General features: G+C 43.8%; 1 pseudogene; it reads right to left on the bottom strand.

Moving 5' to 3' along the window:
- Positions 1-15,621, bottom strand: part of LOC129016875 (cytospin-B-like) — a 126,094-nt pseudogene that overhangs the window by 71,472 nt on the left and 39,001 nt on the right.

The following is a 15,621-nucleotide window of genomic DNA, read 5'->3' as shown; positions in this document are numbered from 1 at the left end:
GTGCAGTGGCGTGATTTTGGCTCACTGCCACCACTGCCTCCTGAGTTTGAGCAATTCTAATGCCTCAGCCTCCCAAGTAGCTGGGATTACAGTTGTGCATCACCACGCCTGGCTAATTTTTATATTTTTAGTAGAGACGGGTTTTCACCATGTTGGCCAGGCTGGTCTCGAACTCCTGACCTCAGGGGATCCAACCACCTCGGGCTCCCAAAGTGCTGGGATTGCAGGCATGAGCCACTGTGCCTGGCCTTCAATTATTTTTTAATATACAAAGTAATACATGCATATTTTTTAAATTATAGTTTGATAATATTTATAATTTAAATGGCAGCTCCTACTCCACCCGATGTACTCCCTCCCAACATCTTCCTGATTCCTCTACTTAAGCCCTTCAAACTATATTTATTTTTTTAAATAAATAACTTATTGGTATATAAATCACACACCACAAAACATACCCTTTAAAAATGTGCTATTTGGTGGGGTTTTTTTGTATTTTTTTTTTTGAGATGGAGTCTCGCTCTGTCACCCAGGCTGGAGTGCAGTGAGTGGCATGATCTCAGCTCACTACAACCTCCACCTCCTGGGTTCATGCCATTCTCCTGCCTCAGCCTCCCGAGTAGCTGGGACTACAGGTGCCCGCCACTACACCCAACTAATTTTTTTTTTTTTTTTTTGTATTTTTAGTAGAGACGGGGTTTCACCGTGTTAGCCAGGATGGTCTCGATCTCCTGACTTTGTGATCCGCCCACCTCAGCCTCCCAAAGTGCTGGGATTACAGGTGTGAGCCACCATGCCCAGCCTTATTCAGTGGTTTTGAGCATATTCACAAGGTTATGCAACCACCACTGTCTACTTCTGGAACATTTTCAACCCCCCAAAGAAGCTCTGTCTTATCAGCTGTCACTCCCCATCCCTTCTTCCCCAGCTCCTGGCAACCACTCATCTCCTGTCTCCAGGATTTGCCTATTCTGGACATTCCATACAAATAGAATCATACAAGATGTGGCATTTCGCACCTGGCTTCTTTATGCTAAAAAAATGCAATTTTAGAAACATTTTTTTCTGTTAAAAATACAACATGTTTAGCCGGACACAATGGGTCATGCCTGTAATCCCAGCACTTTGGGAGGCCAAGGCGGGTGGATCACCTGAGGTCAGGAGTTTGAGACCAGCCTGGCCAACGTCTCTACTAAAAATACAAAAAATTAGCCGGCGTGGTAGAGCATGCCTTCCCGGCTACTCGGGGGGCTGAGACAGGAGAATCGCTTGAACTGAGGAGGCAGAGGTTGTAGTGAGCCGAGATCTCATCACTGCACTCCAGCCTGGGTGACAGAGTGAGACTCCATGTCAAAAAAAAAAAAAAAAAAAATATATATATATATATATATACACACACACACACATACACATGCATACATATAAGATGTTCATTGCAGAAAATATAAAAATACAGAAAAGCATGAATAAATTTTAAATATTCACCCAGAGATAACCAATGTTAACATTTATATAGATCTCTTTTGCAAAACTGAAATTATACTCCTGAGACTTAAAATCTGCTTTTTGACTTAACGTACTGTGCACATTTTTTCCTGTGCCTTTAAATAGATTTTCCCAATCCATGATTTTTAAGGGCTTTATAATATTCCACCATACACATACATGATAATTTATTTAGTTGATTCCCCTACTGTTAAAAATGTATACCATTTCCAGTTCTTTTAAAATAATTATAAAAAAAACTACTATGAACTTACTTGCAATTACATCTTTACAGGCATCCATGACTATATCCTTGACCTAAATATCTAGAAAGACAATTTCTGTGTTAAAGAACGTACTCATTTTTAAGATTCCTGATACACACTGCTAAACTGTCCTCCCCAAAAGCAGTATTCATCTGCACTCCCAACAATGGTGTAGTAGGATTCTCATTTGGACCACCTTTTCATTAAAAAAATCTTCCAATATTGTAAGCAAAGAAATAGCATTTCACGCTGGGCACAGTGGCTCATGCCTGTAATCCCAGCACTTTGGGAGGCCAAGGTGGGCGAATCACCTGAGGTCAGGAGTTCGAGACCAGCCTGACCAACACAGAGAAACCCCGTCTCTACCAAAAATACAAAATTAGCCAGGTGTGGTGGCACATGCCTGTAATCCCAGCTACTCGGGAAGCTGAAGCTGGAGAATCGCTTGAACCTAGCAGGCAGAGGTTGCCGTGAGCCAAGATCACGCCACTGCACTCCCACTTGGGCAATAGAGTGAGACTCTGTCAAAAAAAAGAAAAGAAATAGCATTCCATTCTTTCATTTGCATATCTTTGGTGACCAATGGGATTGAGCAATTTTACATTTAGTTTATAAAACAATTTCAATATTTCTGGCTATTTGTAACTATTTACAATGCCTGTTAATGATTGAAACCAACCACTTTAACTTATGTAGTGGTTCACCACATTGGGCTCCAGGATCTCCAGTCAGAGGTGGCTGTCTGAGCCTGTGCTGCAGAGATGTTCAGTGCTCTGGGAAGGCAGGGTTGCCACATTAAATCCCTTGGCAACACATAGGGAGTGCGACAAATGTAGGCACTAAGGTGTCCATGACTTCAAGGGTAGCCACTTTCCAGCTGGGATGCAACAAAGGTCAGGCAGCCATCACCTTTTGGGGGCCTTGAACCCTCACCCAGAAGCCCCATTTCCACTAGAAATAATAAACCTATGATGCAATATCGGTTCAACTCTCCAATCTCATCGCACCCACTCTGTGACAGCCAACCATCACCCTGGCCACAGAGCCTTCCTCTGTCCCCCTAACATGGCAAGCTCCTTCCTGCCCCAGGCCCTTGGCTCTAACTCCCTGTACCTGGGATCCTTCCACCCCATCTCCACAGAGCTGGCTCTTCCTCTCAATCTGGTCCAGGCATACATGTCACCTCCTCAGCAGGCCTTCCCAACCTGGAGCACCCCAGGCACTCCTGTCAATCCTGTGCAATTCTCTGCACAGCCCTTGGGCCTGTTCCCCTTCCCCTTCTCTTTTCTTTCTTGTCTGTCCCACTGCCCTTGACCCACCTTTTTCCTGGGGGTCTAGGCCTGGTTGCTGAGCACAGCATCCAGCAAGTATTTAGAATATATTTACTGAGTGCACACATGTGTGAACAGAGTTAGCCTGGAGACCACCCCTCCCCCACCACTCCCTTGGACTGGAACTTGTTCAGTCATTCCACAGTCATGACTCACCTAATAGACTGTCTCACGTTGGGGCTGAAGGATGCCCATGATGTACCCCCAACCCTGAAGCTGCCCTGAACCGAAAGTTCTGGATGCGGCACTGCCCCCATCATAGCAGTGCCCAGTCTCCAACACCTGCTCTTCCTGCAGCCTCAGCAAGGCTCCATTCATCCTCTGACTCTACTCCTCTGAGCCCAGTGCTTGCAAAATAAAATCATAAGCCCCTCAAATGCTGATTCAGCCTGGATTACAATGAAAAGATAAAATGTGAATCACAGTGATGTGCAACGAGTGCTTGGAAAAGAAACCTTCCTGCTGACATTGAACTTCTCTTACTAAATTGTCTTTTCTCACTGATCTCATGTCAGTGACCTCACTGAAGGCACATAAAGGATGAGGCAGTTAGAAGATATTATACTCCAGCGACTATAAACGTACTGGGAGGAGAAGCATGATCAGAAGAGGGCAAAGGTCTTACTTGAGTTTAAACCTGTGGTGCTTCTCTTACTCATCAGAAATCACAGTCATTCTGTTCAAAATGTTCTGAGAAGGGGGAAAGTAGCTCCCTGAGCTACTCAACCATCTGCCATAGTTTTTGGTTTAATTTCTCATAAATGAAGTCCTTAACTATGAAGTATACTACGGTAGCAAAGCTTGTAAACAGGCTTGTTATAGAAAATAGCATTTGCTTATTATCATACAGGATATAGGAAAATGGATTTCTGTTAAGAGGTAAATGAACTCAAGAGTCATGAGGTAAATGACCCACTCCATGGGCAGTGTAGGGCTTTCTCTGTCAGGAGACTTCAGAATCTTTAGGTCTGGCCTTGTAGGATGCTTGACATAAGGGGTGCCTCTAGTGAATCCAAATCCAACTATGGAACCCTCGTTCTTCCTTGGTGCCTGTGGGCTGACTGGGACAGGCCAGCACTAAAGCATTAGAGTGCTGAGGTTGACAACTGCAAGTGTGGTGCCACCAGGTCCTTTGTCTTCTCTCTCCTTGTCCTGATAGGCAGGAGATGGTCAGTTTGCTTTGCCCTCTGCCTTCCCCGTGCTGAAGTCACCTGATGAACGTGTGAAATTCAGCCCTAGGTCTCTTCTCAGTCCTCTGTCACTTCCCAAGAAGCATGACGAGGCACAGCTACCGCACACCTCCACGGCTTGCACCTTGGCTGCGTTTCTAGGGCTCTGCCATGTCCTAGACTCTGCAGCTGACAATGGTGATGTGGTTGAGGTCATAGGGCAATTTTAAAAGGGTGAAGTCTGCCAACACTGGAGTGAACTTGGAATCAGATTCCTTCCCAGAGCCTCCAGGTAAGAGCCCAGTTGACACCTGGACACACGGAGCAGAGAACCTACCTGGGCTCATAGGGGCTTCTGATGTACAAAACTGTGAGCTGCTAAATGGCATTGTTTAAACAACTATCTTTGTAGCATTTTGCAGCAACAGAAACCTGAAGAGTGGAATTACTGGGATCAAGAAATAACACAGAATTCCACAGTTCCTTAGGATCAGATTATTTTCCTGGCCTAGATGGTGAAAGAGTGGTGGTCTCTTCTTCAGGCCACCAGTGTCTCCATCGTTCATGTCCACTGTTTCTCATCTTTTACAACATGCAGACGGCTGGCAACTGGAGACACAGAAGTGGACAGAGTTCTCTCAGGCTCAGGCATGAGTTTCAGATCAGAGGTTCTCAACGCTGCCTGCGTGTCAGAATCACCTGAGTAGCTGTCCTAGATGATTCTGTGGCTACAACGAAGTACCATGGGTGAGGTGGCTTATAAACAACACAAAGTTCTTGTTCACAGTTCTGGAGGCTGGACAGTCCAGGGTCAAGGCAGGTTTCGTGTCTGGTGAGGACCCATTTCCTGGTTCATAGGTGACACCTTCCCACTGTGTCCTCGCATGGTGAGAGAGGCAAAGCAGCTCTGAGGTTTCTTGGATAAGGGCTCTCACCCCAGGAAGGGACTGAATCACCTCCCTAAGGCCCCACTGCCTAACATGGTCACATTGGTGATTAGGTTTCAACATACCAATCTGGGGTTGGGATAAGAGGAACACAAACACTCAGACCACAGTAGCAGCTTTTTAGAAACCCTGGTTCCTGGGGCTCTCCACATTAGAATTTGATTCTTTAGATCCAGGGTTAGGCCCAGACACAGGTATTTTTAAAAGCTCTCTAGGTGGTTCCAATCCATAGTCCACATTGCGAACCCTGCCTGAGGGGCTGAATTATAAGACGCCCCTATGACTTCTGCTCCCTGGTGTCAACCTGATGTTATTCCCATGATTACCTATGGCAAAGGGATTTTACACATGTGATTAGCTGATTAATGAACTGACCCTAAGGTAGGGAGAAGATCGGGTGGGCCTGACCTAATCACGTTGGATGTTTAAAGGCAGAGAGTTCTCTCCAGCTGGTGGAAGAGGAAGTCTGAGATTGGAGGCACGACCACGAGGGCACTGCCATGCGGGATCAGCCTCGATCTAGGAGCTGAGCGTGACCCCTGGCCAACAGCCAGAGGGAAAACGGGGACCTCGGTCTTACCACCGTAAAAGAGCTCATCAATCCTTGGATAAGCATGGATGCAGGCTCTCCCCAGAGTCTCTGGGTGAGGGCGCTGCTCAGCTGACGCCCTGACTTCAGCCTCAGGGGACCCTCAGTGGACAGCCCAGCCTCACAAGCCAAACTTCTGACCTGCTGGGAGCTAATGAACACATAATGTTTACGTCGCCAAGTCTGTGATAATTTGTTACCCAGTGAAAGAAAACTAATGCAATGACTTAGATGAAAGCGATAAAAGTATTGGCCATTTCTAGCCAAACTGTTTTCAAAGTTATGTTTTCCACAAGAGTGAACTTTGCTGTCACTTTACACCTTTTCCTTTCTGCTACAATACTGCTCTAATATTCTAAATTGACATGTGAAACCAGAGGACTTTAAAATTCTTAAACTTGGCCCATTATAACTTCCTAACGATTATGGATTCCAGCTTTGGAGATGCAGGTGAGATGTATGGACTCCCCACCCCTGCCCTTGCCTGATTCACCAGTATTGGCCAAGGGCCCAGGGAGCACAGCTAACGTGCCACCCATGAAGGGGTGAGGCAGCTGTACCTCTTGAAGCTTCTTGAGATGTGACAGAGGACTTAGGAGAGACTTAGAGCTGAATTCTACACATTCATCAGAGTGACCTTTTAGCCCAAGATCCCCCAGCTGAGGGAAAGCAGAAGGCAAAGCAAACTGAGCAACCCTTGGCCTAGCTGAGGTCTGAGGGCATTAGGCCAGGGAGAGAGGACAAAGGACCTGGTGGCACCACACTTGCAGCTGTCAATCTCCAAACTGCAGAGTGCCCCATGTGACAATTTCTGGCCATAGCTAGGACCTCAGCACTAATGCTTTAGTGCTAGAAAGTCCCTGTTTCCTGCTGGCTGTCAGCCAGGGGCCCTTCTCGGCTGCTTCTCACGTGCTCCTCCCTCTTCAAGCCACTAAGAACACAAAGAGTCCTTTTCACACTTTGAATTTCCCCGAGTTCTGCCACAAGCCAGAGACACTGCTTGGCTTTTAAGGGGCTCTGTGATTAGGTGGGGCACATCCAGACCATCTCCCTGTGTCATATAAAGGGGCGGACATTATACTAGGGAGAGTCATGGGGGTTATCCTTAGAATTCTGCCTGTCACATTCACCCTCTTGGCTTTCTTTCCTTTCAGAATTCTTACTGGTAATTACGTTAGATACAGAGATTTTCCCATCATAACAAAACTAGGAGCTCAAAGTAGACTTTTAGATGAAAGAAAAGGAGGTGTAGGGGTTCCCTGGGTCAGGGCTGCCTTTATCTTGGAAAACAGCTAACAAGCATCAGGAGCATGAAATGTGAGCACTGAGAGTAATTTGCAGGCCCTTCCTGGGAGTGACTTATTTCAAAAAGACCCCAAGGTGTCTGAGTTGAGGGGAATGTGTGGAAGGGTCTCCCAGGAGCATCATTTTGAGCTCAGTGAGGGCCTCACTTCATAGTGAGGGCAGACTCACATCCTTTCACTGGGTCTCAATCCTGGGCCACTCAAGATGTCAGGCAGCTGGCTCGGGGCTTGGCAGGTGGGTCTGGCTGTGATGCTCACTTCCCAGTGCTGCTGACCTGGGACTGCCACCGTTGTGTCACTTCAGCTCTAATCGCACAGTCACGGCAGTGAGGACCTCTTTACTCTGACCCTCCACACCTAGTCCTTGGTGGGAAATAAACCTTCATGCAGACACCAAAGCCCTTCAGGGGAGGGGAGCAAGTGCTCGAATGTCACCTCCCTGACCACTGTGTATAAATTGTACCACTCACCCAACATTCCCAATCCTCCTTCCCTGCTTTATTTCTCTCCACAGCAATACAACCTTCAAATACGGTACACGTTACTTTTTAATTTTAATTAACTGCCAGTACCCCTGAGAATGTAAGTTCCATGACAGCAGGAACTTTTGCCTGTTTCATTTGCTGTGTAATCCCCAGCAACTGCAATTACCTGGAGCTGAACAGGTCCCTCAGTAAAAATTCATTGTTGAAATAATATATATAATTCAATTCATTATTGAATAATATATTAACAAAGACCAATAGAAACAGGTTACAGAAGCCAGAAATAAAGCTGCATACCTATGATCATCTGATCTTCAACAAAAACAAGCAACAGGAAAGGACTTCCTATTCAGCAAATGATGCTGAGATACCTGGCTAGCCATATGCACAAGAATGCAACTATACACCTATCTTTCATCACATACAAAAATTAACTGAAGATGGATTAAAGATTTAAATGTAAGACCTCAAACTATCAAAAATACTAAAAGAAAAGCTAGGAAATGCCCTTCTTGACATCAGCCTTGGCGAAGAAATTTTGGCTAAGTCCCCAAAAACAACTTCAGCAAGACCAAAAATTGACAAGTGGGACCTAATTAAGAGCTTCTGGACAGCAAAAGAAACTATCAACAGAGTAAACAGACAACTTATAGAACGGGAGAAAATATTCACAAACTATGCATCTAATATCCACAGTCTATAAGGAACTTAAACAGATCAACAAACAAAAAACAAATAACCCCATTAAAAAATGAGCAAAGGACACGAACAGACACTTCTCAAAAGAAGACATACAAGTGGTCAACAAACATGAAAAAATGCTGATCATCATTCATCATCAGAGAAATGTAAATCAAAACTGCAATGAGATGCCTTCTCACATCAGTCAGAATGGCTACTAAAAGTTGAAAAGTAACAGATGCTGGTGAGGCTATAGAGAAAAGGGAACACTTATACACTGTTGGTGGGAATGTAAATTAGTTCAGCCAGTGCGGAAAGCAGTTTGGAGATTTCTCAAAGATCTTCAAACAGAGCTACCATTAAACCCAGCAATCTCATTACTGGGTATGTACCCAAAGGAAAACAAATCACTGTACCAAAAAGACACAGGTACTCGTATGCTCATTCCAACACAAGTCACAATAGCAAAGACATGGAATGAACCTAAATATCCATCAATGATAGACTGGATAAAGAAAATATGGTACGTATATACCATGGAATACTACACAGCCATAAAAAGAAGGAAACCATGTCCTTTGCAGCAAGATGGATGCAGCTGGAGGCCACTATCTTAAACAAACTAATGCAAGAACAGAAAACCAAATACCTCATGTCCTCACTTATAAATGGGGCTAAACATCAAGTATACGGAGACAAAAAATGGGAATAACAGACAGTGGGGACTCCAAAAGGGGTGAGGGAGGGTAGGGAGCAAGGCCTGAAAAGCTAACCACTGGGTACTAGTCTCATTACTTGAGTGACGGGATCAATTATACCCCAAACCTCAGCATCACACAATATACCAATGTAACAAACCTGCACCCCTGAATCTAAAATAAAAGGTGCATGGCTACTGGTTTTCAAAAAGACTATGAAACATCTGACTTTCACCCGTTCTTTTTGCCTTCCTAATTCTGAGAGAACAAGCCTATGAGCCATCTTACACAAACAGGTCTAGACAGAATATTTTGTGAAGAGTAAATAAAGCAGACACATATTTATATTTCCAATCCTACAGAGATTTAACAACGAATGGAAAGTACTCCAGGCAAAATGAGTTTTGGGTTTCATTAAATGTAAAATGTTAAGAAAGCTAATATAAGACATTCACAAAAACAAACAAAAAAAGCACTCCAGCAGGAAATACTATTCTTAGGATCATGACTGGAAACATCTTATTTTCTGTCTCTTCGCTGCAATCTCATTACAACAAGGTTACATCAAAAATGTGAATTGCCTTTTCATATCCACTCTGGCAGCTGCCTCAGTCCATTTCTGTCAGGTGGAGGACAGCACAGGTGGCATCAGTGGCGTCATTCTTTTTTTTTCCCTTTTTCTTGAGATGGAGTCTCACTCTGTTGCCCAGGCTGGAGTGCAGTGGCATGATCTCGGCTCACTGCAACCTCCACCACCTGGGTTCAAGCAATTCTCCTGCCTCAGCCTCCCAAGTAGCTGAGATTACAGGCCTGAGCCACCAAGTCCAGCTAATTTTTGTGTGTGTATATATATATATTTTAATAGTGATGGGGTTTCGCCATGTTGGCCAGGCTGGTCTTGAACTCCTGACCTCAGGTGATCCACCCGCCTCAGCCTCCCAAAGTGCTGGGATTATAGGTGTAAGCCACCGCACCTGGCCAGTGGTGTCATTCTTGAATGATTGCTCCTTTTAACTGTTTTCTTCAATTTCTCATTACCATTCCTATCTCCTTTATGCTAAACCTCCTGCTGGCAGCTGTCTCCCTCTGGCTTCTTATTCTTTCCCATGTCCTTGGGCAGTGTGGCTGATGGGCTGGGGAGGCTGTAATCGAGGGACCTTCCTTCATGGCATGGTCCAGTCTTGGAACAGGGAGGAGGCAGAATGGACAGAGTAGCAGGAAGAACAAATAGGAACAAACGGGGTCTAAGGCACGTTTATACTTTGGGAGCCTCTATTACTGGTCAGTAACATGATAGACCCCTCCCTCCCTTTTTTTTTTTTTTTTTTGAGACAGTGTCTCCCTCTGTCACTGTCATCCAGGCTGGAGTGCAGTGGAGCTATCATAGTTCATGGCAGCCTTAAACTCCTGGGCTCAAGTAATCCTCCTGCCTCAGACTCCCAAAGTGCTGGGATTTTTTTTTTTTTTTTTTCTGAGATGATGTTTCACTCAGTTGCCCAGGCTGGAGTGCAGGGGTGTGATATCAGCTCACTGCAACCTCCGCCTCCGGGGTTTAAGGGATTCTCCTGCCTCAGCCTCCCGAGTAGCTGAGATTACAGGTGCACGCCACCACGCCCAACTAATTTTTTGTATTTTTAGTAGAGACGTGGTTTCACCATGTTAGCCAGGCTGGTCTCGAACTCCTGACCTCGACTGATCCTCCTGTCTTGGCCTCCCAAAGTGCTGGGATTATAGGCGTGAGCCACCGTGCTGGGTCTCTTTTTTTTTTAACATAAAGTGAAAAGAAGCTAATGGCAAAAATACAAGGTACATACACTCTGGGTAGATTCTGGTTTTAAGACATCTGACTGCTGATACGACAGAGACTCCCAGTCCTGCTAATTTGCTATCTGGGCTGCATCTTGGCTGAGACTGGGTTTTTCCTTCCACCTTCTTTCTCTCCCCACCTCCCCAAAAAGCTTGAGGCTGGGAAGGGAGTGTTGTGGTGCCAGAATCGTTGGAAGGTTTGTCAAAATATTGTAAGAATGCAGTGGGAATTGGTGATTTTAAAGAGGGTTTCTATTTAGTGTGAAAGATACAACAATAAAGCTTTTACAGGAAAAAGTAGGACAATATGTTTATGATCCATGAATAAACAATTTCTTTTTTTTTTTTTTTTTTTTTGAGACAGAGTCTCGCTCTGTCACCCAGGCTGGAGTGAAGTGGCGCAATCTCGGCTCACTGTAAGCTCCGCCTCCCGGGTTCACGCCATTCTCCTGCCTCAGCCTCCTGAGTAGTTGGGACTACAGGCGCCCGCCACCACGCCCGGCTAATTTTTTGTATTTTTAGTGGAGACGGGGTTTCACCGTGTTAGCCAGGATGGTCTCGATCTCCTGACCTTGTGATCTGCCCACCTCGGCCTCCCAAAGTACTGGGATTACAGGTGTGAGCCACCACACCCGGCCATGAATAAACAATTTCTTATACAGAATACAAAAAGCACTAACCATTAGAGGAAAGACTGATAAATTAGACTTAATTAAAATTAAGAACTTTGTTCATCAAAAGAAGAAAATTTAAGGCACACTGGGAGAAGGTATTTGCCATGTATGTATTTGACAAAGGACTTAAATGGAGAATATATAAATAATTCTTAAAAGCAATAAGGAAGAGAATGACATCTGATTCTTAAAATGGACAAAAGTTCATATCCTGTTTACAGAGCCAATACCCCCCCCCTCCCCACTGCCAAACAAACAAATAAAGTGGGCAAAAAACCTGAGCAGGTGCATCCCAAAAGGGACTATCCACATGGCCAATTTACATATGAAAAGGTGCTCAATCTCCACTGCCAAAAGAAAAATGCAAATCAAAACCACAATGAGACACTACTACACATTACCCACATGACCTCCAGTAAAAAGACTGATGCTACCAAGTGTTGATGAAAATGCACAGAAATTGACCTCTCATAAATTGCTGAAAAGACATAAATTATACAAATATTTCAGGCATCTGTTTGGTACCATCCTAGAATGTATGTATACCCTAAGGCCCAGGAATTCCATTCCGAAGTATGTAACCAACAGGAACAAGCACGTATGTGTTTCAAGAGACATCGACAAGAACATAACAGCACTATTCACCTTAGCCCCAAACTGGACTTGACTCAACTATCTATCAATAATAGAATGGATAACTAAATAATGCTATAATCCTACAATGGGTTACTAAATGGTGAAGAAAATGAACAAATTACAGTATAGGTGACAACATGAATAAATCTCACTGATTCAATACTGTGTTTAAAAAAACGCTCCCCTCCCTCTGTCTCTGTACAGGGGAGCCTCCATTTTCTGCCTTCTCCCATCTTTCTTGCTTATTAAACTCTCTGCTCCCTAAAACCAAAAAAATAAAAAAGATAGATGCAAAATTACATAGTTTTTAAAATTCCATTTGCAATAAAATTCAAATGCAAGCAATACTAACATAATATTCAGGGCTGCATACTTTTGTGAAAATCCATAAGGAGAATAATTGAGGACAATGGTTATCTTAGGGAGTAGTGAGGGGTTATGATGGGAAAGTTGTAGGAAAGGTCTGGGGGAGCTGGCGATGCTCTTCTGGATGCGAGTGGTGACTGTGTGACTTTTCACTTCCTCATAGTTCAAGAGACTATCATTTGAGGCCGGGAGTGGTGGCTCATGCCTGTAATCCCAGGACTTTGGGAGGCTGAGGTAGGCAGATCACCTGAGGTCAGGAGTTTGAGACCAGCCTGGCCAACATGGTGAAACCCCATCTCTAGTAATAATACAAAAATTAGGCAGGTGTGGTGGCTCACACCTGTAATCCCAGCTACTCCGGAGGTCGAGGCAGAATTGCTTGAACCCGGGAGGCAGAGGTTGCAGTGAGCCGAGATCACGCCACTGCACTCCAGCCTGGGCAACAGAGTGAGACTCTGTCTCTTAAACAACAACAACAACAAAAAAACTATAGTTTACATTTTGCACATTTTTATCTTTGTGTATAGTGTTTCACACGCACAAAAAACTTAAACTTATACCATGTATTAATTCCTTTTCTGAACAGAAAACAGATACTGTCCTAGTAAACAAAAACTCTTTAAACTAAGCACAAACAACTCTGAAAGCAATAGAAAGAAAATATTTGGAGAAGTTTTGGAGGCTCATTTATGTAGGGCCTTTACATGAATTAGGCAAAGCACTCTTCTTTGGGAGTGTAATTTAGCAAAAGCTGTCTCCTTGGGTGGAGGCCCCACTACAGCATTCTTTCATGCATTCCCACTGATCACAAAACCCACACCACTACCTCACTGACGCCATACCCACTAACAGTCACGCAAAGAAAACAGCCATTCTATATTGTTCTTCGGTGCTCTCATAATGTTTAACCTTGCCTTTTACTTAAAGGATTACAGGAACTGGCCTTAGAAGATCCAAAATATCCAACCAAGGTTGCAAGTATCCCACCTCAGGAAGGAATGCTAAACAACTGATTCATACAGCCTTGCTGCCACTAACCAGAGCACCAGGTGGCCCATTACTGAAGACAACCATTGCCAGCAGATAAGCTGACCCACGTCCCCTCCCCGTCACGTTCTCTACCCTGCCCAGCCTGCATTCCCTACCTTGACATCAATTTCCGCACATTGCCTAATAAAAGAAATCCCTATCAGCTCGTTTCAGGGAGTCAGCCAGAGAATCCTCCCTCTCCTGTGCTTCTTCCCTTGTGCCTGGGCATATGCTCCAATAAAGCCTTGCTAGGAAAACTCTTTTGGCCTGGTGAGAATTTCTATTGCATCAAGAGCCTAAGAACCCGTGGTCGGTAACACTTTGAGCAAAGGAAAAGGTCCCCCTTCCCTAGGGAGATGCAGCTCTGCATGCACCCATATGTTTGGTAGGTGGAGTGGAAACTGGCTTCCCGTTGCATATGCCTCTCTGTCTAGGAGGACAGAAAGATGATAATTACATGCATATTGGCCCACCAAGCACAGGCACACATGGAACATGTACTGGCACAGGACTACTATTGCCCAGGGCTGGTGGAAGCTGGCTGGCATTGTCCCTTACCATGTAACCTTCTGTCTTCTTCTCGTACCATTTCAGTACAGCATTGCACTTGAAACTGCCATATTCCTGGGCCAAGGCCACCAGAGGGTTTCTTCTTTCCACACTGGTTAGAGAGAAGAGCACATGTTAAGGAGAAGATGCTAATGTTTAGAATCCTCAGATTCACAAGAAATAAATACCTACTTTAGAAAAGCAAATGTCTAGTTTACTCAGCCAGAATCTGAAGAAACAACCACATTAGTTACATTAATAATATATTTGATGTCTCACAGTGTGAAATAAACATGAAATTGTGCCTCCTGACTGTCATGAGTCTGGGGAGAGTTTTGCTACATTTTGTTTTAAAATCCATCTGTTGCTCATCCATCTAGTCTTTTATTTGTGTAAATATAATTCAGGCTAGAACTTTTAATTCAATCTCATTTGAATTAAGGATATCTATACAAAAGCATTCTACAGGTTTCAAGACTACATCAGTATCTAAATAACATTTAAAAGGTAGAGACTGACACAGCACAGTGGCTCATGCCTGTAATCCCAGCACTTTGGAAAGCTGAGGCAGGAGGATTACCTGAGTCCAGGAGCTTGAAACCAGCCTGGGAAACACAGTGAGACCTCAACTCTGAAATAAATAAATAAATAAATAAATAAGCTGGGCATGGTGGCGCACACCTGTAGTCCCAGCTATTCAGGAGGCTGAGGTGGGAGGACTGCTTGAGGCCAGGAGTTCAAGGATGTAGTGAATTATGATTATACCACTGCACTCCAGCCTGGGCAACAGAGCAAGACCCCCATCTCTAAAAAATAAAAAAAAATTTCCCAAGGTATATTGGAAGGGCATATTAAAAATACCAGATATCCTGCCATTGCTTTACCTCAATGAGATAAATGTAAAATTGAAATAAATTGATTTTACTAATTTAACTTTTCACTATGAAAGATAAAATATCAGTAGCATATTAATATACCCATAGCCTTCCTGTATGCATTTCTGGTATAATGAAAAGGAGAATTTTAGAATAGCACTAATTCTGGTTTTTAAAACCTCTTTTGATTATTTAAATCTCGTGCACATAAACAGGACAATATGTAATATCTGGGGCTTTAAATTAAATCTCTAAAATATATGACTTCATCTATTTGGGTGCAAATATAGGCTACATCCAAAGGTATAACAATAAGACCTAGCTTATTCATTCAGACTTTCATAAATCCTTTGAGAGTACTCTTATTAGTAATTATAATATTTATTAAAAAGCTACTACTGGCTACTTGGGAGGCTGAGGCAGGAGAATTGCTTGAACCCGAGGCAGAGGTTGCAGTGAGACTCTGTCTCCCAAAAAAAAAAAAAAAAAGCTATTACTCCAAAAGTAGCCAATTTTGTATATTGATAAATAAACAATACATTCATATTGTATATGAATGAGCATACTCCTAAGTTTTACTGAGTGAAATGTTGCGTGTGTTGCACAATGCAAGGGGCTGGGAGAGATACCAAACGTAAGCTGAACATTTACTGTCCACTAAATTACAGCATAAATGGAGATTAAGGCATATATTGTGCAGAAGTTATCCACACCACAAAGCAGTACAGAAA

Source organism: Pongo pygmaeus, chromosome 19, assembly GCF_028885625.2.
Source record: "Pongo pygmaeus isolate AG05252 chromosome 19, NHGRI_mPonPyg2-v2.0_pri, whole genome shotgun sequence".
NCBI lineage: Eukaryota > Metazoa > Chordata > Mammalia > Primates > Hominidae > Pongo > Pongo pygmaeus.
The sequence above is the reverse complement of the archived record's forward strand: the minus strand, read 5'-3'. Positions and strand labels throughout refer to the sequence as shown.